This window comes from Lactuca virosa, chromosome 3 (assembly GCF_052849685.1).
Source record: "Lactuca virosa cultivar CGN04683 chromosome 3, Lactuca_virosa_CGN04683_v6, whole genome shotgun sequence".
Classification (NCBI taxonomy): Eukaryota; Viridiplantae; Streptophyta; class Magnoliopsida; order Asterales; family Asteraceae; genus Lactuca; species Lactuca virosa.
The window spans coordinates 20,876,450-20,900,047 of NC_136428.1; the positions used below are offsets into that span (position 1 = coordinate 20,876,450).

Here is a 23,598-nt window from a genome sequence, read left to right on the forward strand (position 1 = left end):
GAATCTGATGACCTGAGGCAAATAAGACCATGGCCTTAACCATGCTTTCCCATGAAAATCTCGTCGCATCTATACCTGCAAGCCAAGTTAAAACCTAAATCAGAAAAAAAATATCCATGATGTTGGTAAGCAGATCTAGATCCAGATACAACAATCAAAACCATGGAGAAGAGTGATGGTGGCGGGTTGAGAGATGCGTTTAGGGTTCTAAATACTTAGTGAGTGAGAGAGAGAGATAGAGACGGTAAAGAGAACGTGTTCAACACAGAAGATGATTTATAAAGTGAATTTCATATTGATTGATTCAATTGATGCCATAAATGAGGAATATAGGTTTAACTTTGACCGATTCTTTGCAGATAGCTTTGACCGATTATTTTGCAAAAGACGGGAGGAGTAAGATAGGATTTGGGTGCCTAAGACAGGAGGAGTAAGATATCTTCTGATGGAAGAAGCTCACAAGACCATGTAATCGATTCATCCCGACAGCACTAAAATGTATAGGGATCTGAAACCCTACTACTGGTGGCCAACGATGAAGCTCGATGTTGCAAAGTATGTGGCCGAGTGTGTAACCTGTGCGAGAGTTAAGGCACAACACCAGAAACCATATGGGAGTTTAGAACCTTTACCTGTACCCATGGGTAAATGGGAAGACATTACCATGGAATTTGTCACTAAACTTCCCAAAATGAAGAACGATCACGACATGATTTGGGTAGTCGTGGATCAGTTCACTAAGAGTGCACACTTCATAGCAGCCAATGAGAGATGGTCTATGGATAAGCTTGCAAATGCTTACATGAAGGAAGTAGTAAGACTTCACGGTGTTCCTTTAACGATTGTATCGGAACGTGATAGTCGTTTCACGTCAAGGTTTTGGAGGAGTCTACAAGAGGAATTGGGTACGAAGTTGTGTTTAAGTACATCTTACCATCCACAGAATGATGGTCAGAGTGAAAGGACGATTCAAACACTGGAAGATATGCTAAGAGCATGTACCCTGGAATTCCAAGGTAACTGGGATGAAACTTACCCCTGGTAGAGTTTTCCTACAACAATAGTTACCATTCAAGCATCAAGATGGCACCTTACCAAGCTTTGTATGAACAGAAGTGTCGTATGCCGTCATGTTGGCTTGAAGTTGGAGAAAAGCAGTTTATGGGCCCCGAGATAGTTCATCAGATTGCTAAAAAGCTGAAAATGATTAGGGAAAGGATGCTAGCAGCTCAGGATCGTCAAAAGAGCTATGCTGACAAGAAGAGACGACCGATGACATTCGAAGTTGGATATTCGGTTTTGATTAAAGTCTCACCGTGGAAGGGACTTATAAGATTTGGGAAAAGAGGAAGGTTGAGTCCAAGGTTTATCGGACCGTTCAAAGTTCTTCAGAGGATTGGGAACCAAGCTTACAAGCTAGAACTACCAGAAGAACTAGATGGTATTCATAACACTTTCCATGTGTGTTATTTGAGGAAGCTCACGGGAGAAGTTCCCGACATAATTCTAATTTCTGAGTTAAGGATGGATGAAAATAAGAGCCTAATTGAAGAGCCGGAGGCGATTGTTGACCGTAAGACTAAGAAGTTGCGACGCAAGATGGTCGGTTTAGTGCTTGTGCGATGGAAACATACGAATGGGTCAAACCTTAATTGGGAAATATAAAGTGACATGATGAGTCGCTATCCGCATTTGTTTGCTGATGCATGATTCCAGGGACAGAATCATCCTAAGAGGGAGAGAATTGTAACGCCCGTGTTTCGAGGCTAAGCATTGATTCGATGATGTAATAGATAGGGTTAACAAATGTAACTCATTTGAAATAATAAAAAAGAATTATTTGAGTATTATGTGAATTATGTGAATTTATGTGTCTTATACTTCTTTATAATGATATAATAAATTAAGAATGAAAATAAGCGTCAAAAATAAAATGTTAGATAAACCCGATATCTATAAAGAAAGTTGTAGTGGTCGTGACAAGGATTTCGAAGATATAAAGAACGCTGAAATCCGAGTTATAACAAACAAGTTATGACCTGTCGAAGTTTCGCGACAAAACCGTCACGACGTTGTGTGACGTAATAAGTGAGTTTACGATTGATGACGTGCCTAGGGCAGCACGGCAGAAGCACGAGCCGGACACGCCAACCGGCCCTGGCCCAGCAGGCTTAGCGTCCGCTGGCACCCCCGGGAGTGGAAGGCACAGGCGAAAGGCTCACACACGCCAACCGGGCCCAGCCCAGCAGGCTTAGCGTCCGCTGGCGCTCTCGGGAGCGGAACGCACAGGCGAAAGGCTCGCGCCGGCCTAGAGACGCTCCCAGCTCCAAGACAAAAGAAACGGTCAGGAGACAAGCAGGAGGATCAGACCATTACCGTCAGAGCCAATAAGAGCGCCCTAACGGTTAAAGACGCATGACTCTCCAATCAGCTCCCCTGATCCTGTCTCCCCAAAAAGCGATCTTGTCTGGTACGGATCAGGCAAGGGAGCTAGGTATAAAAGGATACGCTCTCAGACCTACGAGGTAAGCTCTCTGGACTCTCTAAGAGCGCACACCCAAAGACCCTAAACACTCTCTAACTTGACCGTCGGAGCGTTCTTCCGGGAGCTCCTCCCGGAAAGCGGCTGACGGCCTTCTTTCTTTGTGATCTTGCAGAGGCAATCGAGAATCCAAGTGAACAGTACCGATTGAGCCAGACCAAGGTCACATCAACGATAAAGTGGTTTTTAGCCTTAGCGATCTAAACGAAAGTTGTAGCATACGTTAAACCGAGAGCGTGCATAAAAAGAATGCCCAAATCCGACTTCGTATGAGGAAGTTATGATTTTTCTAAGTTTCGGAATAGCAGTATGCAGCCCGGAGTTCGAATATGAGATCGAACAACTTTTAGCCAACACAACTTGAACGAGAATCGAAGATCTCGTCAATAGGAGCTCAACGATAAAAAGACAGACGAAACCAGACGTCGGATGACAAAGTTATGAATATTAACGGACTTTTCCTGTCCCTGCCTGTTAAAAATATAAATTTAAAAATAAAGTAAAAATTTACCGGCGGAGGGACCGTTAAGGAGGGGATGATGGAGATCATGGAAGAGCGGCTCATGTCTTTCCAAGCCGAGATTGCTGTGGGCCAGGTCGGGGCCCGAACTCCCTCATTCTGGGAGTTCAAGGTGTGCGGAGCGCCTGAGTTCTTTGGGGTCAGGGACCCCATAGTTAGTCGACTCTGGGTGGCAGATATGGAGAATGCCCAACACACGAGCTCTTGCCCCGAGGCGGAAAAAGTAGGGTTTGCTACGTACATGTTGAGGGACCGAGCCAGGGACTGGTAGGAGGAGGTGACCCATTTGGTAGGATCAGCTGAAGTGGCCGAGATGTCATGGGAGGAGTTTGTCAGACGTTTTGACTTGGAGTTTGGACCATCCATTGAGGTGCAACATTTAGTGAGGGACTTTCAGGAGTTACAACAGACCACCGAGATTGTGGCGGAGATCACCGCCAAGTTTCAGGAACGAGCACTATTGATCCCGCAATATTCTGCGGATGAGGATATGAGGAGGACGAGGTATCATTCCATGCTGAGGGATTATATCCACGACTTCGTAAGCTTTTCAGGGTGCAAAACCCTGAATGAGATGGTGGAGAAGGCCTGGGTGCGGGAGCGGGAGATTGAGTTGGAGTTCCACACCAAACGGAAGCCAGAGTAGGTTCAGACAGTTGTAGGTCAGGCTAAAAAGCCTAAGACCTCGAATTCTTCTGGTCGGGGCCAGCAGGGCCGTGGCCGGTGCGCCAAATGTGGGATGTCGCACGGCGGAGTTTGCCGGGTGACGGGCACGGTATGTTATACCTATGGTCAGCCAGACCACGTGAGCGGGGACTTCCCCAAGAAGGGCTTGATTTGTTTCTACTGCAACTAGACCAACCATAAAAGGGCCGATTATCCGAGGTTCCAGGGAGGAGGAGGAGCGGTGGTGGCGTCTGCGCCCCCCACAATGAGGATCACTGATGGCCGCCCTGCCAAGGCGGATGCTCCTGCGGTGAAGAGCCGCGCGTTTCAGTTGACCACAGAGGAGGCTTGAGCAGCACCAAACGTCGTGGCTGGTACATAATTTATTTTCCTGCTTGATATTGATTTGTTATCCTTATGTATATATGTGCTCCTGTATAGGTACCTTTTTGGTCAATGGTATGTCGGCTCATGTTCTTTTCGATTCGGGAGCTACCCGATCCTTTGTATCTCTTGCGCTCAGTAAGAAGTTCCAGAATGCTCCGGGGACTTTGGATTCCCCGCTTGAGATTGAGATTGCGGATGCCCGCACTGTGAGTGCTGCGAGGGTATATTGGGACTGTGTCCTGAATGTGTTTGGGGAGAGGTTCCGTGTCGATCTTGTTTCGATACCGTTGCGAGGGCAGAAGGTGATCGCCGAGATAGACTGGTTGGTGGCCAATGGGGCCCTGATAGACTGCAAGCGCCAACTGGTGAGGGTTCGAACCCCAAGTGGGGGAGAACTGGTTATTCATGGGGAGAGGGCCTCGTAGGGGCCAACACTTTGTTCAGCTGCAAGGGCTAGGAGACTTCTCCATCAGGGTTGTTCGGGATTTTTGGCATACATCTCAGATACGAGGGTTGAGTCCACGGAAGACTTGGGCAGTGTACCGGTTATACGAGACTTTCGGGATTTCTTTCCCAAGGAGTTGTCAGGGGTGCCTTCGGAGAGGCAAGTAGAGTTTCACATTGATTTCGTGTCGGGTGCCGCTGCGATAGCTAACGCATCGTACCGGATGGCTCCACCCGAGATGAAGGAGCTATCTACGCAGCTTCAGGAGCTGCTCGGGTTTATTCGTCCGAGCAGTTCCCTGTGGGGAGCACCGATCCTGTTCGTGAAGAAGAAGGATAGGTCACACAGGATGTGCATCGATTATCAGGAACTGAATAAGCTAACAGTGAAAAACCATTATCTACTTCCGATGATCGATGATTTGTTCGATCAACTGCAGGGTGCATCTTGGTTTTCCAAGATTGATCTTCGGCCAGGGTACCATCAAATAAGGATTAGGGATGAGGATATACCGAAGACAGCTTTCAGGACTCGGTACGGTCACTACGAGTTTGTGGTGATGCCATTCGGGCTGACCAATGCCCCAACAACGTTCATGGACCTCATGAATAGGGTGTTGGATAAGGTGTCTAAGTCCATAACTATTTCTGGCATGTACTTGACCCGACCCGGCATGGTCCATTTGGGTTGCATGGCACCATGCAATTGGATAAACTAAAATGAGAGAAATAACACTTATGGTTTATTAATATATTATAAGTTCTAATATATTAATAATATTATTTAATTAGTTTGATCAAGAATTAATTTAGAATTAATTAAGTGATCAAAAGATAACTAATTAAATATATGGGTAGATTATGTAAATCTTCCATATCTTATATAGTGGGCTAAGAGGCTCCATGGATTATCAAGTTGGGTTCCACCCATAGGATGCTCCATGGATTCTCCATGGGAGTTACAAACCCATGGGTCATGGAAATGAAGAGTCATGACACATTAGGGTTTACATGGTGTAACCCTAGATGTGTCAACACTATATAAGAAACCCATTCTCCACCAAAATTGGGGACACATAAGAAACAAGAGGGCTAGGCCGATTTTAGAAGTGTGTATTCTCTCTAAAGTCATTCCAAAAGCATTTGGTGTTGTGTGAAGCATTTGAGGCATCACACTTGGGGTGCTAGGCTCACAAGGTTTCAAGGATCATAAGCAACAACAAGGTAAGTTATTCTATCTTTCATGCAAGTTAAAATTTGTTCCCCATGTATGCTAGATAGGAATATAACCTTGGAATTCAACTTTGCATGATAATTAGACAAACATAGATCCAAGGTTATTAGGGTTGCATGTACACTTAGGGAGTGTTAGAATGCTCAAAACCCATCAGTGGTGTCAGAGCCAGGTTTGTTTGTTTTTTTTTTGTGCAAACAGCTTGAAAAAAAAAACGTTTTTCTGTTTTCTGCTCGTATGAAAGTTTGCACATTTGTTGCTGGAAATGGACTAGAAACATTACCCTAAACTGTTTTGATGTTTTAAAGCTTGTTTTAGATGGTGTAATGTTTATGCTAATCCATTTACAATGGCAATTATTAAAATTACAAGTTTTTTTAAGTGTAATTTTTTTATTCTTGAAAGTGTTCATATTCATGTTCTTGAACTTATGAAGATTAGATGATCATAGGAATTGTTTGTAACCTTCATGGTAGTTTAATTCATGATCATAATGTGTTTTAATGGAGTCCATAACTTGTCCTCAAGTTATGGAAAACCAAAAGTCTCACTTTTATTAAAGCCATTAAAAGAACACAAGAGTTATAAAAATGAAGAGTCTTCATTTTTATTACTCAATTAATTCATAAGTAATAAGAAATGAAAAGTTTTGGAAGTTTGCAAAACTTGCCCTCAAGTTTTGGAACATGTAAAGTCTTGATTAAAACTTTAGTTCCAACCCTTAGAATTTTAAAAGTTAAAATTCAACCCTTATACTTTATAATATTATAAGTTACTAATATATATGTATAACAACAAGTCGTTTTACCACTAGTACGCCTCATTCACGAAGCCGGTCTATAAGGGGGGTATAAGGTTGTTGCCTATAAAATGGTACCTTAATGGGTGTCCACTCTCACCCACCGCTTCCTTGATCGGTGGAGGGTCGTTAGCCGAACGGGTAAGACAAGGACTTATAAATTCTCATTAAAAGTATGATGAATATTATAAAGTAACTAAATGCTTTTATTAAATTCCCAATCTTAGTTACTTTAGGAAAATGTGAATAAGGTGCTAATCCATGAAATTACACTTTACACTTTGTCTAAGTCGTTGGTGGAGCGTATGTGGTTAACCGGCACACTAACTTGGACTTAACAAGGTAGGTAAAGGGTGACTTAAGGTTTACCATAGCATCGGTGGAGCGTGTGTGGTTTACCGGCACATCGATTGAGTGATAAACCTTGAGGGTACCAAGTGATTTGCATGGTTACTTCACACCTCGTTTTGTGATCCTCGGTATCCCAGTCACAAAACTTGGAGGGCACACTCGAGATTGAAACATGCCTTTGAAAAGTTCATTGAATCTCAAAAGAATCTAGGAATTTCTAAGAACCAATTAAAAACCTAATATTTATATTTCTTTTTTCATGGTGGAAATTGGTGAATCGTCATTCACCTACCTTTCAAATATGTTATAGCTTGGATTACGGCATACCTCTTCTAAGTTATAATATATTGTGATTGGATCCTAGCCTTAATATTACATTTGGGTGTTTTATTAAGGACTCTCTTAATATCTAAACTAATCTTGTTCTCTTCTTTCAGATGTCTTCAAACAATGCTGCTTCTGGCTCTAATCCTAATGGCTCCTTTACCCTTATGAACTTGTGTGGGAAAGTCACTTTTGATGGATCCAACTTCAATGAATGGATCAGAAACATCAGGATGATTACCCGCTACGAGGACAAAGAATATGTCCTTGACAAGGAGCTTAAGGAGATTGATGAGACCACTGCAACTCCCTAGGAGATCGCTGACTTCCGGGCACATGAAAGGGATGCTACAAAAGTGGCATGCATCATGTTGGCCACCATGACAGCGGAACTCCAAAAGTCCTATGAGGACTTCTACCCTTTTGAAATGCACCAAGATCTGATGGAAAGATACCATCAAAGTGCACGACAAGAGAGGTGTGAAATCATATGCTCTATCATAACAACCATAATGAAGGACGGGGAATCCGTCACGAGCCACATGCAGAAAATGCAAAGGTATGTGGATCGGTTGCTGAAGCTTAATGTGAACTTCCCTGAGGAGCTTGCAATAGATATCATTTTGCACTCCTTACCATCGTGATATGATCAATTCCGCATGACATATCACATGAATAAGGAAGAGGTCACACTCAGCAAACTTCAGGGACTCCTCAAGACCGCAGAAACAGGTCTTAAGGGTAAGTCGGTTGTTAACACTCCTACTCCAAACTCCGCCCCGGTTTTGGCAATCGGGAAAGGTAGAGGGAAGAAGAGGAAGAGCTCTTCGAAGGGTACCAAGGCTAGGACCCTTGATGGCTCTTCTTCAAGTGGAACCAAGAAAGGTTTCGTCACTCCTTCTTCTGACCCAAAAGAGGCTGAATGCTTCTATTGCCATGAAAAGTCACATTGGAAGCGGAACTGCCCAAAATACCAGCAAGATGTGAATGATGGGAAAGTTAAACCCAACCATGCAGGTATTTACACTATCTTATCTAATAACTCACCCCATTCTAACTCTTGGGTCCTTGATACCGGTTGTGGTATTCATATCTGTTCTGATTTGCAGGGACTAAGAAGAAGTGAGAATGTGGAGCATGGAAGAATAAACTTAATCATGGGGAATAGGAAAGCTTTACCTGTCACCAAGATTGGAGTTTATACTTTATCGCTAAGTAGTGGGTTTAGTTTAGATTTGAATAAATGTTGTTATTCGCCAGAAATGGCAAGAAATATTATTTCCTTTCATGCATTGTATAAACAAGGTTTCACCTTTTCATTTGATAATGAAGTTGGTTCGATTAATGCTTTCTTTAATAATGTTCTTTATTTTAAAGCATTACCTTGTGATGGTGTGTATGAAACTGTATCTGTGGTTGATAACTTAGAAAATAATGTATTGTGTATTGATTCTGTTAATGATAATAACTTGGATAAAGCATCATTATGGCATTGTCGTCTTGGACATATAAGCAAGAAACGCATAGGCCAACTCCAAAAGGATGGAGTATTGGAGTCATTTGACCTAAAGTCAGATGATAGTTGCGAATCATGCTTACTTGGAAAAATGACAAAGTCACCCTTCACAGGTTCTTGTGAGAGGGGTGAAGGTTTGTTGGATCTTATACACACGGATGTGTGTGGGCCCTTCAAACATGCCACAAGGGATGCTAATCGTTATTATTTGACTTTTACTGATGATTACAGTAGATATGGATATGTCTACTTAATCAAGCATAACTCAGAGACTTTTGAGAGGTTTAAAGAGTTTAAACAGGAAGTCGAGAATTAATTGGGCAGGAACATTAAGATGCTTCGATCCGATCGAGGTGGTGAGTATCTTAGTTCAGAGTTCCTCGACTATCTTAGGGAATGTGGGATTGTCTCACAATTGACACCTCCCAGGACACCGCAGTTGAATGGTGTAGCTGAGAGGCGTAATCGAACCTTGTTAGATATGGTTCGTTCCATGATGAGTCGAGCTTCGCTACCAATCTCATTTTGGGGGTATGCCTTAGAGACTGCCGCCCATATCCTTAATCTAGTTCCCACAAAGAAAGTTGCCAAAACTCCTCATGAGATGTGGACTGGTAAAGTACCCAAACTAGACCACATTAAGATTTGGGGTTGCAAGGCTTTCGTGAGACGCGAGACTCATGATAAGCTCGAACCTCGAAGTGAGAGGTGTATTTTCATCGGCTACCCACAAAAATCCTTTGGTTACCTCTTCTACAAACCTAGTGAGAATGTGGTCTTTGTAGCTAGGAGGGCTTTCTTTCGAGAGAGAGAGAGAGAGTTCATAAGCCAAGGAGACAGTGGGAGGCAAGTTGACCTTGAAGAAATTCAAGAGTCAAGTGGTGAAGGAACTTCAAACCCTAGCACTCAACTTGAGGAGGAAACTCCTGTTGAGCCAATTGACAAGTCTGTACCTCTGAGGCGTTCCACAAGGGTTAGGAATGCACCTGAGCATTACTATGGATTCCATATTACTGCGGAAGGTGATACACTTATCAGTGATGAGACACTGATAGGTCTGGATGAACCTAACAGTTACGCGGAAGCCATGGCAGGCCCTGAGTCAGCCAAGTGGAAAGAGGCAATGGACAGCGAGATACAGTCCATGTATGACAATCAAGTTTGGAACTTGGTTGAGAATGTACCAGGTCGTAAGACTATAGGGTGCAAATGGATCTTCAAGAAGAAGACCGACATGGATGGTAATGTACACACTTATAAGGCACGACTAGTTGCAAAGGGTTTCTCACAAACTCTGGGAGTTGATTATGTTGAGACCTTTTCTCCAGTGGCCAAGATTAAGTCTATTAGGGTTCTGTTAGCCATAGCTGCATTTCATGACTATGAAATATGGCAAATGGATGTCAAAACCGCTTTCCTTAATGGAAAGTTGGCTGAGGATGTTTACATGAGTCATCCAGAGGGTTTTGTCAATACAGAGTACCCTAATAAAGTGTGTAAGCTTGAGAAATCCATTTATGGGTTAAAGCAAGCACCTCGCAGATGGAATCTTTGCTTTGATGAGAAAGTCAAAGAATTTGGCTTTTCTAGGAGTGAAGATGAATCGTGTGTATATGTCAAGGCTAGTGGGAGTATAGTTAGCTTTTTGGTATTGTATGTGGATGACATACTACTCATAGGAAATGACATCCCAACTCTGCAGGAAGTTAAGTCCTGGCTTGGGAAGTGTTTCTCTATGAAGGACCTAGGAGAAGCTGTCTATATTCTAGGGATAAGGATCTTGAGAGACCGAAGTAAAAGACTAATTGGACTTAGTCAGAGTACCTACTTGGATAAGGTGCTGAAGAGATTCGGCATGCAGGACTCCAAGAAAGGAGAGTTACCCATCCAGAGTAACGCCAGATTGAGTAAGACACAAAGCCCTAGTACTGAGGCTGAGATAGCACAAATGAGTCGAATACCTTATGCTTCGGCTGTAGGATCGATCATGTATGCTATGACGTGTACTCGACCTGATGTAGCCTTTTCTTTGAGCATGGTTAGCAGGTATCAGGGGAACCCTGGCAAGGCACACTGGACTGCGGTAAAGAATATCCTCAAGTACCTACGGAGGACTAAGGACTGGGTCCTTACCCTCGGTGGGAGTGAAGACTTGAGAGTTGTAGGGTATAGTGATGCTAGCTTTCAGACTGATAGGGATAATTTCCGCTCTCAGTCAGGCTGGGTCTTTACCTTAAATGGAGGAGCAATTTCTTGGAAGAGTTCCAAGCATGAGACAGTGGCTGATTCAACTTGCGAATCAGAGTATATAGCAGCTAGCGAGGCAGCAAAGGAGGCGATATGGCTGAAGAACTTCATTGGAGACCTTGGAGTTGTACCAGCTATTAAAGAGCCAATGGAAATTTTCTGTGATAGTGAAAGTGCAGTTGCCTTAGCCAAGGAACCAAGGGATCACGGGAGATCCAGACACATCGACAGAAAATACCATTTCATCAGACATCGAATAGAAGAAGGACTCCTCATGGCAAAGAGGGTATCATCGGATGAGAATCCAGCAGATCCCCTCACGAAGGGACTGACTCGGGTTAAGCATCTCCAGCATGCTCGGAGCATAGGGCTGAAGGATGATATTAGATTTAGTAGTTAGATAACCTTGAAATTTGTAAAGTGTAATTGACATTAGATGATGAATAAAAGGTGTTTTATTTATGAGTAAAGCGTTGCTATCTCTTGTCGATCGTTTACTATATTTCTTTTGCATGTTTTGACTTCCAGAATAATTATGTTTGGTATATCATATTATTCGAACCTCCACAGTCGGTCATATGTCGAAAGTAGGTATGAATCAAGACTGTCATGATTGGTTGCAGAGGTCTAAGTTGTTGGACATGGCTACAACACTCATGAGTGCTCATAAGTTCTGAGCATTGGACTCAACCCACGCTCACTGGAATCACTTCATGGAATTTATCTCGAGTGATCGTGAGACGGTAATATCATATAAGTCTTCAAACCTAGAGATATGATTTGTTACTTATGAGTTGGTTATGCATTGATTGTACGTTAACGCATTGGTAACTCGATGTTATAAAACGTGCTTTTGTGTATAATTCAATGAGTGGTAGAACAAACATATGAGTCGAAGTTTATCTGTTCCTTCTTGGATTAGAAGCTGATATCTGGGCCCCTCAATGATTTTGTTTTGACCTATGTACCGGGCCCGGTCAGAACTAAGTTGATGTGTTCAATTAAGTTCTTTATCAAACAAATCGGAAATCGGGAAACAAACTGCTGGACAATAAGTAAGACATTGTTCCATGTATTTGTCCGGCTGATATCTAGAACAGAGGATTATATGATCACTTATCTTAAATGGCGTATCATCATCTTCTCAGTTCCGAGAGACCTTGAAAGAGCTACTATTGCCGATCGGTTCCTGAAGTATTGCAGTTATAGTTATTAGACTTATCCAAGTGGGAGACTGTTGGATAAGGTGTCTAAGTCCATAACTATTTCTGGTATGTACTTGACCCGACCTGGAATGGTCCATTTGGGTTGCATGGCACCATGCAATTGGATAAACTAAAATGAGAGAAATAACACTTATGGTTTATTAATATATTATAAGTTCTAATATATTAATAATATTATTTAATTAGTTTGATCAAGAATTAATTTAGAATTAATTAAGTGATCAAAAGATAACTAATTAAATATATGGGTAGATTATGTAAATCTTCCCTATCTTATATAGTGGGCTAAGAGGCTCCATGGATTATCAAGTTGGGTTCCACCCATAGGATGCTCCATGGATGCTCCATGGGAGTTACAAACCCATGGGTCATGGAAATGAAGAGTCATGACACATTAGGGTTTACATGGTGTAACCCTAGATGTGTCAACACTATATAAGAAACCCATTCTCCACCAAAATTGGGGACACATAAGAAACAAGAGGGCTAGGCCGATTTTAGAAGTGTGTATTCTCTCTAAAGTCATTCCAAAAGCATTTGGTGTTGTGTGAAGCATTTGAGGCATCACACTTGGGGTGCTAGGCTCACAAGGTTTCAAGGATCATAAGCAACAACAAGGTAAGTTATTCTATCTTTCATGCAAGTTAAAATTTGTTCCCCATGTATGCTAGATAGGAATATAACCTTGGAATTCAACTTTGCATGATAATTAGACAAACATAGATCCAAGGTTATTAGGGTTGCATGTACACTTAGGAAGTGTTAGAATGCTCAAAACCCATCACAGGGTGTGTAGGCCGATGTTGGATCGGTCTGTGATCATTTTTATTGATGATATCTTGGTCTATTCTAAGACCAAGGAGCAGCATGAGCAGCATCTGAGGGAGGTATTGGAGACACTGAGGATGGAAAGGCTTTATGCCAAGTTCTCAAAGTGTGATTTCTAGCTGCGAGAGGTACAGTTTTTGGGGCACATCATCAACCAAGAGGGTATTTTGGTTGATCCAGCCAAGGTGGAGGCAGTGATGCAGTGGGAAGTACCGAAGAATGCATCTGAGATCCGTAGCTTCTTGGGTCTAGCGGGGTACTATCGGAGATTCATCCAGGATTTCTCCAAGATCGTCGTACCTTTGACTCACTTGACCAAGAAGAATGTGACTTTTCGGTGGGGCACGGATCAAAATTTGGCTTTCGATACCTTGAGATAGAGATTATGTGAGGCCCCGATTCTACTACTACCCGAGGGATTGGACGATTTGGTGGTATATTGTGATGCGTCGATCTCAGAGTTAGGGGTGGTTTTGATGCAGAGAGGGCATATGATCGCGTATGCCTCGAGGCAGCTGAAGCCTCATGAGGCAAATTACCCCACTCATGACCTGGAATTGGGGGCGGTTGTGTTTGCCCTCAAAATCTGGAGGCATTACTTGTATGGAGTTCGGTGCACCATCTTTACAGACCACAAAAGTTTGAAGTATTTGATGGATCAACAGAACCTGAACATGCGTCAAAGGAGGTGGTTGGATGTACTGAAGGATTATGATTGCAAGATCTTGTACCACCCAGGGAAGGCCAATGTGGTGGCTAATGCTCTGAGCCGTAAAGCGGCAAGTGCTCCGATCAGAGATGTTTGTCTGAGGATGACAATGATTTCCCCGTTGCTGGATATAATCAAGAAGGCTCAGGTGGAGGGTTTGAAGAAAGAGAACTGGAAGATAGAGCGAAATCGGGGTCAGATTCCCTTGTTTTTTCGGGATGATCGAGGTCTTTTGAGGCAGTGTGGACGGGTCTGGGTGCCGGTATTCGGGGGTGTGAGACAAAAGATATTGGAAGAGGCACACAAGTCCAAGTTTTCTATTCATCCGGGGGCCACAAAGATGTATAGAGACCTGAGACTGGGTTATTGGTGGCCCTGCATGAAGCGGGAGGTCGCGTGGTTTGTGGACCAGTGCTTGACATGTAGCAAGGTCAAGGCCGAACATCAGAGTCCCTACGACAAGGTTCAGCCGCTACCCATTCCTATGTGGAAATGGGAAGAGATCACCATGGACTTCATCACGAAGTTACCAAGTACGGTGTAACATCCCAAAAATCATGAAAAAAAATTTCATTTTTAATATAACGATTCATAAAACATTTTAGAGAAAACATCATCAAGTTATTTCATTCCATCAAATCCATAGATCATAATTCTCAAAAGCATGTCATAATCAAATAACAATGTTAGAGTACAATCCCAAGAACATCATAGTACGGAAGATAGTGGTGTGATGCGCTGCTACCGTGTCGGCTCCTTTCCCTTCGAAGAAGAAGGAACTGAAACAAAAACTATAAACCGTAAGCACAAAGCTTAGTGAGTTCCCCCATCATACCTCATACCATATAACCAACATACTGTCGGGCAATTCTAGGGTGCCCGACCTACCCTTCCAGACCATTCTGGGGTGCCCGACCTACCCTGCCAGGCAATTCTGAGGTGCCCGACCTACCCTGCCAGGCAATTCTGGGGTGCCCGACCTACCCTGTCAGGCAATTATGGGGTGCCCGACCTAACCTCTGGTTTATCTCAACCGGCTATGGGGACTATTTCACCCCTACTACTACCATATAATAACATAGCATAAACATACTACCAGGCAATTCTGGGGTGCCCGACCTACCCTTCGGTCCTTACGACCGTGACACGGGGACTATCCCTCCCTACTACCACTACCACTATCACATAACATCATATCATGGTAGCACATATAACATATCAGGTAGTAGCAAACCTTAATAATTATCACAATGACAATCATCTAACAATCAACTCCTACTAGTGGGCCGGCATTCTGGCCGTATACCCACTTCTACTGGAAGGTAACTCACCTTAATGTCGTGCAGTAACTGAACTGTCCTCGGTGCTGGGATCAACTCTCCTCAAACTCCTACACATATCAGTGTCCTTTAGTTACTCCTTCATATTCATATCCCCTTTGAGGGTCAATCTTAGATAATGGTCAAAGTCAAAGTCAAGGTCAACGCCCTGGTCAAAGTCAACATCCTGGTTGACTTAACTCGCCGATTTGGTCCATCAACTCGTCGAGTTCCATAATTCAGAGAATCTCGAATTCGCGATCTGACTCATCGAGTTACCCTCTTACTCGCCGAGTTTCTCCTTATGACAGAATCAGGACTTTCCATTTGAACTCGTCGAGTCCTTCCTTGAACTCGTCGAGTTCTCCTTCATACAGCTCGGGACATTTGCTCACTGACTCGGCGAGTTCATCCTTGGACTCGTCGAGTTCTTAACTTTTGAGTCCAAAACACGTCTAACTGGCTGAGTCATCTTCTAGACTCAACAAGTTGCTAAGTAACAGAGAAGGTTGAGGGAACCACGACCCGACTCGCCGAGTCCTAAGAACGACTCGTCGAGTCCCCCATGATCCACAACTATACAGTCGATTTCAGTCAGTCTTAATGCATCCAAAACATAGATCTGTCCTCCTAGGGTCGATATAACATGTAAAGTTTCAAGCTTTACGTTCATGCATGGGCTATTTAGCTCAAAAAGCCCTAAAAAGTGTTTCATAGGATGCATGGGACTCCCATGGCCATAAAGTTGACATCTTTATGCCATGGAGTCCCTCAAGGACCCTGGATCTGAAGTCATAACCCCAAAACATGCTTCCAAAAATGGCTCCTTAAAGCCCTAAACTACTCCAAGAAGAAATATAATAGATGAATGGTCAAGGTATAAACTTTATACCTCAAATGAGCTGGAAATGGAACACAACCTCTGGATCTACTTGTTTCCTCTTGAACTCCCAAGCTTCTTCTTCCTTCTCAAGCTTCAAAACCACCAAGAACACACAAAATGGCTCAAGAACACTCAAAATGGGTTAGGGTTTAGAATTAGGGTTTTCTAGACTAAGGGAGGCGATGAGGGAGGCCACAATGGGGGTGTTAAGGTGTTTAAATAGGGTGCAAACCCTGAAAATTAGTGTTTCACTCTGGCAGGCCTACTCGTCGAGTCGAGGCTCCTCGACTCGTCGAGTAGACTTCAAGTCCCGCGTCCAACATATCCAATTCCTACTCGACGAGTTTGGGGCCTCCAACTCGTCGAGTCCCTTAGCAAATATGAATAATTCTTATTTAAATACGTACCAGGAACCGAGCGTTACAGACGGAGAGGGGCGTAGACTCTATTTGGGTCATTGTGGACAGATTGACGAAGAGTGCCCATTTTATTCCGATCCCCAAGAGTATCTCTGCTGAGAAATTAGCAGATATTTATGTACAGGAAGTGGTGATCAGACACGGGGTGCTAGTGTCGGTAGTCTCTGATCGGGACGTCCGTTTTACATCCAGGTTTTGGAGGAAGTTTCACGAAGAATTGGGCACCCAGTTACATTTCAGTACCGCTTACCACCCCCAGACAGTTGGCCAGAGTGAGAGGATGATCCAGACGCTCGAGGATATGCTTCGGGCATGCGTACTGGATTTTGGAGGGAGTTGGGATACATACCTCCCACTAGCAGAGTTTTCATATAATAATAGTTATCATGCTAGTATCGACCGACCCCCATTTGAGATGTTGTATAGTCGTAGGTGTAGGATCCCAGTTTGTTGGGGTGAGGGTTGGCACCGAGTCATGGGAAGTACCGAGGTGGTGCTTAAGACTACCGAGCTGATCCAGAAAGTGCACGACATGCTGCGGGTCGCGCAGAGCCGTCAGAAGAGCTATGTTGATCGGCGTCGCTCAGATCTCGTGTTCCAGGTGGGAGACTGCGTTTTGCTGAAAGTGTCACCATGGAAGGGTGTAATTAAGTTTCGGAATAGGGGCAAGTTAGGGCCCCGATTTATTGGTCCGTTTAGGATTTCTGCCCGGGTGGGAAAGGTGGCTTGCCATTTGGATCTACCTGTCGAGCTTAGCCAGATCCACAACACTTTCCATGTGTCCTAGCTTCGGAAGTGTGTCGCTGATGAGGCCGCAGTCATCTCTTTGGACGATATTCAGGTTGATGAGAGCCTGAATTATGTGGAGAAGCCAATAGCAATTTTAGACCGAAAACGAAAGCCCTACGGAACAAGGAAGTGAGACTAGTTAAGGTGCAATGGCAGCACCGAAGAGGCTCCGAATGGACCTAGGATCCGGAAGAAGAGATGAGGAAGCATAATTCGGACCTTTTTGCATCAGCATACTTCGAGGACGAAGTCTAGTTCAAGTGGGGGAGATGTGTAACGCCTGGTCCAGGTATTAATTAGTTCTCAATATTTTAGGGTTTTGGGCTGGAACTCGACGAGTTGGGGAGCTCCAACTTGTCGTGTAGAGATTTATTTGGACACAGGTTAAGGACTCAACTCGACGAGTTGGGGAGACCCAACTCGACGAGTAGACGCTGGAAAGGAAAACCCTAATTTTTAGGGTTTGCACCCTATTTAAAGGCCTTAAGCCTCATTGTTAGCCTCCCTTATCGGCCCTTTGTCCAGAGAAACCCTAAATCATGTCTCATCTCCCACATTTGAGTGTGTGTGAGTTAAAAGTGTGTGTTCCTTGGTGTTTTCTTGAAGGAGTTGAAGTTAGTGGTGTATAGTTGAAGGGAGAAGTTGTAGATCTGGGGATTTCTCTGTTGTGGCTGCTATATTAAGGTATAAATTCGATACCTTAACCATTCTTTTGCTAGATATGTTCCCTTGAAAGTTTATGGCCATTATTAGCCTATTTTGGGACCATTCTTGGATTTGAGCATTTTATGAAGATATGGCTTCAGATATGGACATCTCATGGCCTTTGTGGACTTAAAGTTGCCAACTTTATCACGTCTTGGCCCTCCTTCATGCTCTAAGTCCCTTAACAACCTTTGTTTTAGTGTTCTAGCCTTTTGATACCTTGCATGGACGTAAAGTTAGCAACTTTACGTGGTATCTTCACCCTTGGAGATCAGATCTATAGTTTGGGGCTCTGGACTTGATGGAAAAGTGGCTGAATGTGTTAAGACTAGGAAAACTCGACGAGTTGCCCTGCCAACTCGGCGAGTTGAATCGGGTTTTCCCGATCCTCTGGACACTATGCAAACTCGACGAGTTGTTCTGTCAACTCGGCGAGTTGATTAGGGTATTTTCCCGATTTTTTGAGAACTGAAGGAACTCGACGAGTCAGCAAGTGCACTCGACGAGTTGGGTCAACGTGGACTATTGACCTTGACTGTTGACTGTTGATTTTGACCATGGTTGACCAAGTTTGACTTAAAGGGTATCTTTGGTATTTTAGGATTTTGATGAAGTTAGTCGCATGGTGGTTGTAGGCAGTTGAGTTTGGAGCTGTGAGTTGGGATTTGATCTTATCAATTCAGCATTCCTTGAGAGGTGAGTCTCCTCACCATACCAATGGGTCGAAGGCACCAAGGCCGGCCCATTATTTGCTATATGATATGCTAGTTGATTATGTGATATGTGGTATGCTAGTTGTATTTGTGATACTTGCATGAAAGACCTCGGGGGGTTCCCGAGGCACTTGGGTGTAAGACCTTGGGGGTTTCCATGGCATCCTTGGTAAAGACCTCGGGGGGTTCCCGAGGCACTTGGGTGTAAGACCTTGGAGGTTTTCCATGGAATCCTTGGTAAAGACCTCGGGGGGTTCCCGAGGCACTTGGGTGTAAGACCTTGGAGGGTTTCCATGGCATCCTTAGTAAAGACCTCGGGGGGTTCCCGAGGCACTTGGGTGTAAGACCTTGGAGGGTTTCCATGGCATCCTTGGGCTAACACATCGGGGGGTTCCCGAGGCACCCGGAGTAAGACACTGGAGGGTTTCCAGGGCATCCTTATATGTTTGTATGCATGGATTATGTGGTATATGTAGCTGATATAGCTAATATGGTTTATGTGAGTATATGTATTGTGTGGGGTATGCTATGGGGAACTCACTAAGCATTAGCTTATAGTTTGTTGGTTGTTTCAGGTACTTCCGGATCTAAGGGAAAGATCCTGGTGTGATGGTGCGGCATGCACTCTCCGGCGTTTCATTTGGGACAATTTGATTTTATGAATAATTTATCTGATGTTATGGAGCTTTGAAAACAAATGTGTTTGGAATTTTATATCTTATGGAAATGTTTTGGTTAATTAAAATGAAAATTTTTATTGGAAATTTAGGTTGTTACAGCAGTTGTTGGTTTCTCAGTATGTAGCAGGTGAGGAGATGAAGAAGGCGAGGTACCATGAGATGTTGAGGAGTGATATTCGACAGTTTGTGAGCCGATCCATTTGCAATACACTAGAGGATATGATTATGAGATACAGAGTGAGGGAGATTGATCTAGAGATGGAGAGGAAGAGGAAGCCAGATCAGACTTAGGTTTCAGGGGGTTCAGGCAAGAGGCCCAAGGTATTTGATTTGAGATCGAGAGGGCAGCAGGGCCGGAGCCGCTGTGGCAAGTGCGGAAAGACGAACGATGGGGCGTGCAGGGTGGGTGGTTATGGCTGCTTCATGTGCGACCGGACGGGTCATATTAGCAGGGATTGCATTGCTACTACTACCACCACCACCCCGATATCTGATCTGATTTGCTTCCATTGCAATCAGATGGGCTACAAGAAGGCCCATTGTCTGAGTTTGGCAGCATCAGGACCGGTGGTAGCACCCGATCCAACGACTGTACAAATCACTGATGGCCACCAGGGCAAGGCGGATACGCCAGTGGTGAAGATCAAGGCTTTTCAGCTGACAGCCGAAGAGGCTCGTGCAACACCTGATGTGGTGACATGTATTTATCTTCTCCTTATCTCTTTACTTATGTTGATTTCTCTGTTTATATTTGTGTGTTTTATTTTAGGATCGTTCCTTGTGAACGGTATCTCCGCATTGGTATTGTTTGATTTGGGGGCTACCCGATCTTTTGTATCGCTTGTGCTTAGCAAGAGGTCTTTTGGAGCTCCAGGGGAGCTGGATTACCTCTTAGATGTTGAGATTGCAGATGATCGATCTGTCCGGGCATCAGGGTTCATCGGGGTTGTGTTCTTGAGATGTTCAACGAGCAGTATCTGATTGATTTGGTTCCCATTCCTATGTGCGGGAACAAGGTTATTGTAGGGATGGACTGGTTGAGCCCCAATGGGGGCGGTGATCGATTGTGAGCATCAGTTAGTATGGATTCAGACCCCAAGTGGGGGAGAGTAGGTGGTTCAGGGAGAGAGAGCTCAGCGTGGGCTAATTCTATGTTCAACAGCTAAGGCCAGACGTTATATTCATCATGGTTGTTCCGGATATGTTGCATATGTTATGGATACCTAGGATAAGGGTAAGGTGACAGTGGATAATGTGCCGATTGTAAGGGAGTACCCGGATATGTTTCCGGAGGATTTTCCTGGAGTGCCTCCGAAGAGATAGGTAGAGTTTAGGATTGAACCTGGTTCCTGGTGCGGCTCCGATAGCCAAATCTCCATATCGTTTAGCTCCTCTAGAGATGCATGAGTTGTCTACACAGCTGCACGAGCTGTTAGACAAGGGGTTCATTCGACTGAGCAGTTCGTCATGGGGAGCATCGATCCTGTTTGTTAAGAAGAAGGATGGGTCTCATCGGATGTGTATTGATTATCGGGAGCTGAGTAAGCTAACGGTGAAGAACCGTTATCCACTCCTAAGGATTGACGATTTGTTTGACCAGCTTCAGGGTGTATCTAAGTTTTCTAAGATTGATTTACGTTCGGGTTATCATTAGATGAGGATCAGAGAGGAGGATGCGCAGAAGACGGCTTTCCAGACTTGTTATGGTCATTACGAGTTCATGGTGATGCCCTTCGGGCTCACCAATGCTCCAGCCGTGTTCATAGACCTCATGAACCGCGTATGCAGGCTGATGTTGGATCGGTCTGTGATTGTATTCATTGATGATAGCATTGTCTATTCCAAGACCCAGGAGTTGCATGAGGAGTACTTGAGGGAGCTGTTTGAGACTTTGAGGAGGGAGAGACTTTATGTGTAGTTCTCCAAGTGTGAGTTCTGATTACGCGAGATGCAGTTTCTGGGGAACCTTGTCAACAAGAACGGTATTCTAGTCGATCCGGCCAAGGTCGAGGCCGCAATGAGGTGGAAGGTTCCGAGGTCTCCATCTGAGATTCAGAGTTTCCTTGGGTTGGCAGGCTGCCATCGGAGATTCATTCAGGATTTCTCCAAGATAGCGGTTCCTCTGACTCGTTTGACGAAGAAGACAATCACTTTTCACTGGGGGCCTGAGCAGTAGGTAGCCTTTGAGACCCTGAGACAGAGATTGTATGAGGCACCGATTTTGACCCTGCCGGAGGGTGTCAAGGATTTCGTGGTTTATTGTGATGCATCGATCACAGGTTTGGGTACAGTTCTAACGTAGAGGGGCCGCATGATCTCTTACGCTTCGAGGAAGCTGAGGCCTCATGAGCCAAATTATCCGACACATGATTTAGAGCTGGGGTTATGGTTTTCTCCCTCAAGATTTGGCGACATTACCTCTATGGAGTCCGCTGTACTATTTACACGGATCACAAGAGCCCGAGGTATCTGATGGATGAGGTGAATCTAAACATGAGGCAGCACAGGTGGTTTGATGTGGTGAAGGATTATGATTGTGAGATCGTTTACCATCCGGGGAAGGCCAATGTGGTGGCCGACGCTCTTAGCCGTAAGGCGGTTACGACTCAGATCAGGGATATTTGTTTGAGGATGACCGTGATTACTCCAATTTTGGAGCGGATTCGAGAGGCTCGGGTTGAGGCTATGAAGGAAGAGCACCGAAAGAGTGAGCGCATAGTGTGTCAGGTGGCTTCCTTTCATTATGATAGCGGAGGGTTATTGACTCTCCATTGGAGAGTTTGGGTTCCGTATTCGGGTGGTGTGCAGTAGGTTCTGATTGAGGAGTCACACATATCGAGGTTCTCCATTCATCCCAGGGCGACGCAGATGTATAAAGATCTTCGTCCTTATTATTGGTGGCCCTGCATGAATCGGGATGTAGCTTGGTTGACTTGTAGGAAAGTCAAGGACGAGCATCAACGACCTCACGACAAGATGCAACCATTAGATATTTCCGTTTGGAAATGGGAGGAGATTACCATAGATTTCATAGCGAAGTTGCCTCGGACTGCACGCAGAGTGGATTCGATCTGGGTCATCATGGATCGATTGACCAAGAGCACGCATTTTATTCTGATTCTGGAGACTATCTCTGCGGAGAAGTTGGCTGAGCTATACATCAGGGAGGTCGTGGCACGACATGGGGTGTCGGTTTATGTGGTTTCAGATAGGGACGTACGGTTTACTTCCAGATTTTGGAAAAGGTTCCATGACGAGTTGGGTAGTCATCTGCATTTTAGTACGACCTTCCACCCGCAGACTGACGGTCAGAGCGAGTGGACTATTCGGACCTTAGAGGATATGCTTCAGGCGTGTGCTTTGGATTTTAGTGGGAGTTGGGATACGTATCTCCCTTTGGCGGAGTTTTCGTATAACAACAACTATCACGCCAGCATTGATCGACCTCCTTTTGAGATGCTATATGGGAGGAAATGCAGGACCCCTATTTGTTGGGGTGAGGTCAGTCAGCGAGTTATCGGGAGTACCGAAGTGGTACTCAATACTACTGAGTTGATTCAGCAAGTTCAGAGTTGAATCCAGACAACTCAGAGTTGGCAGAAGAGCTATTCCGACAAGAGCCGATCAAATCAAGAGTTCCAGGTTGGGGATATGGTTCTCCTGAATGTGTCACCTTGGAAAGGTGTCATCCAATTCAGGAAGAGGGGCAATTTGGGACCCAGGTACATCGGTCCTTTTAGGGTTTTGGCCTGGGTGGGCCGGGTTGCTTATCACTTGGTTCTTCCCGAGGAGCTTAGTCAGATCCATAACATGTTCCATGTCTCTCAGCTGCAGAAAATTTTAGTGGATGATTCCGCGGTGGTTCCACTGGAGGTCATTCAGGTGGATGATTTCCTGAATTATATCGAGAGACCGGTGGCGATTCTTGACCGGAAGACGAAAACCTTGTGGAACAAGGTTGTTGAGCTGGTAAAAGTTCAGTGGCAACATTGCAAGGGTTCAGAATGGACATGGGAGCCGGAGGACGAGATGAGGGAGCACTACCCAGAGCTATTTGGGGCAGCAGACTTCGAGGACGAAGTCTGATTCAAGTAGAGGAGAATTGTAACACTTGAAAATTTGGTATGTTTCCTTTAGCCCCTTAATGAAAAAATCATTACATTCTAGTCCCAAGCTAGTACGCGGGGCGTACTCTGAGTACGCTTAGCGTACTAACTCGTTTCAGATTGTGGGTTTCATCCACGTACGCGGGGCATACGTGTAGTACGCATGGCGTACATGGTGCAGGGGAAAACCC

General features: G+C 44.5%; 1 pseudogene; it reads left to right on the forward strand.

Annotated features, from left to right (window-relative positions):
- The first annotated feature begins 320 nt into the window (after nucleotides 1-320).
- The window catches only part of LOC145163334 (polyadenylate-binding protein RBP45-like), a 31,262-nt pseudogene continuing 7,984 nt past the window's right edge, over nucleotides 321-23,598 (forward strand).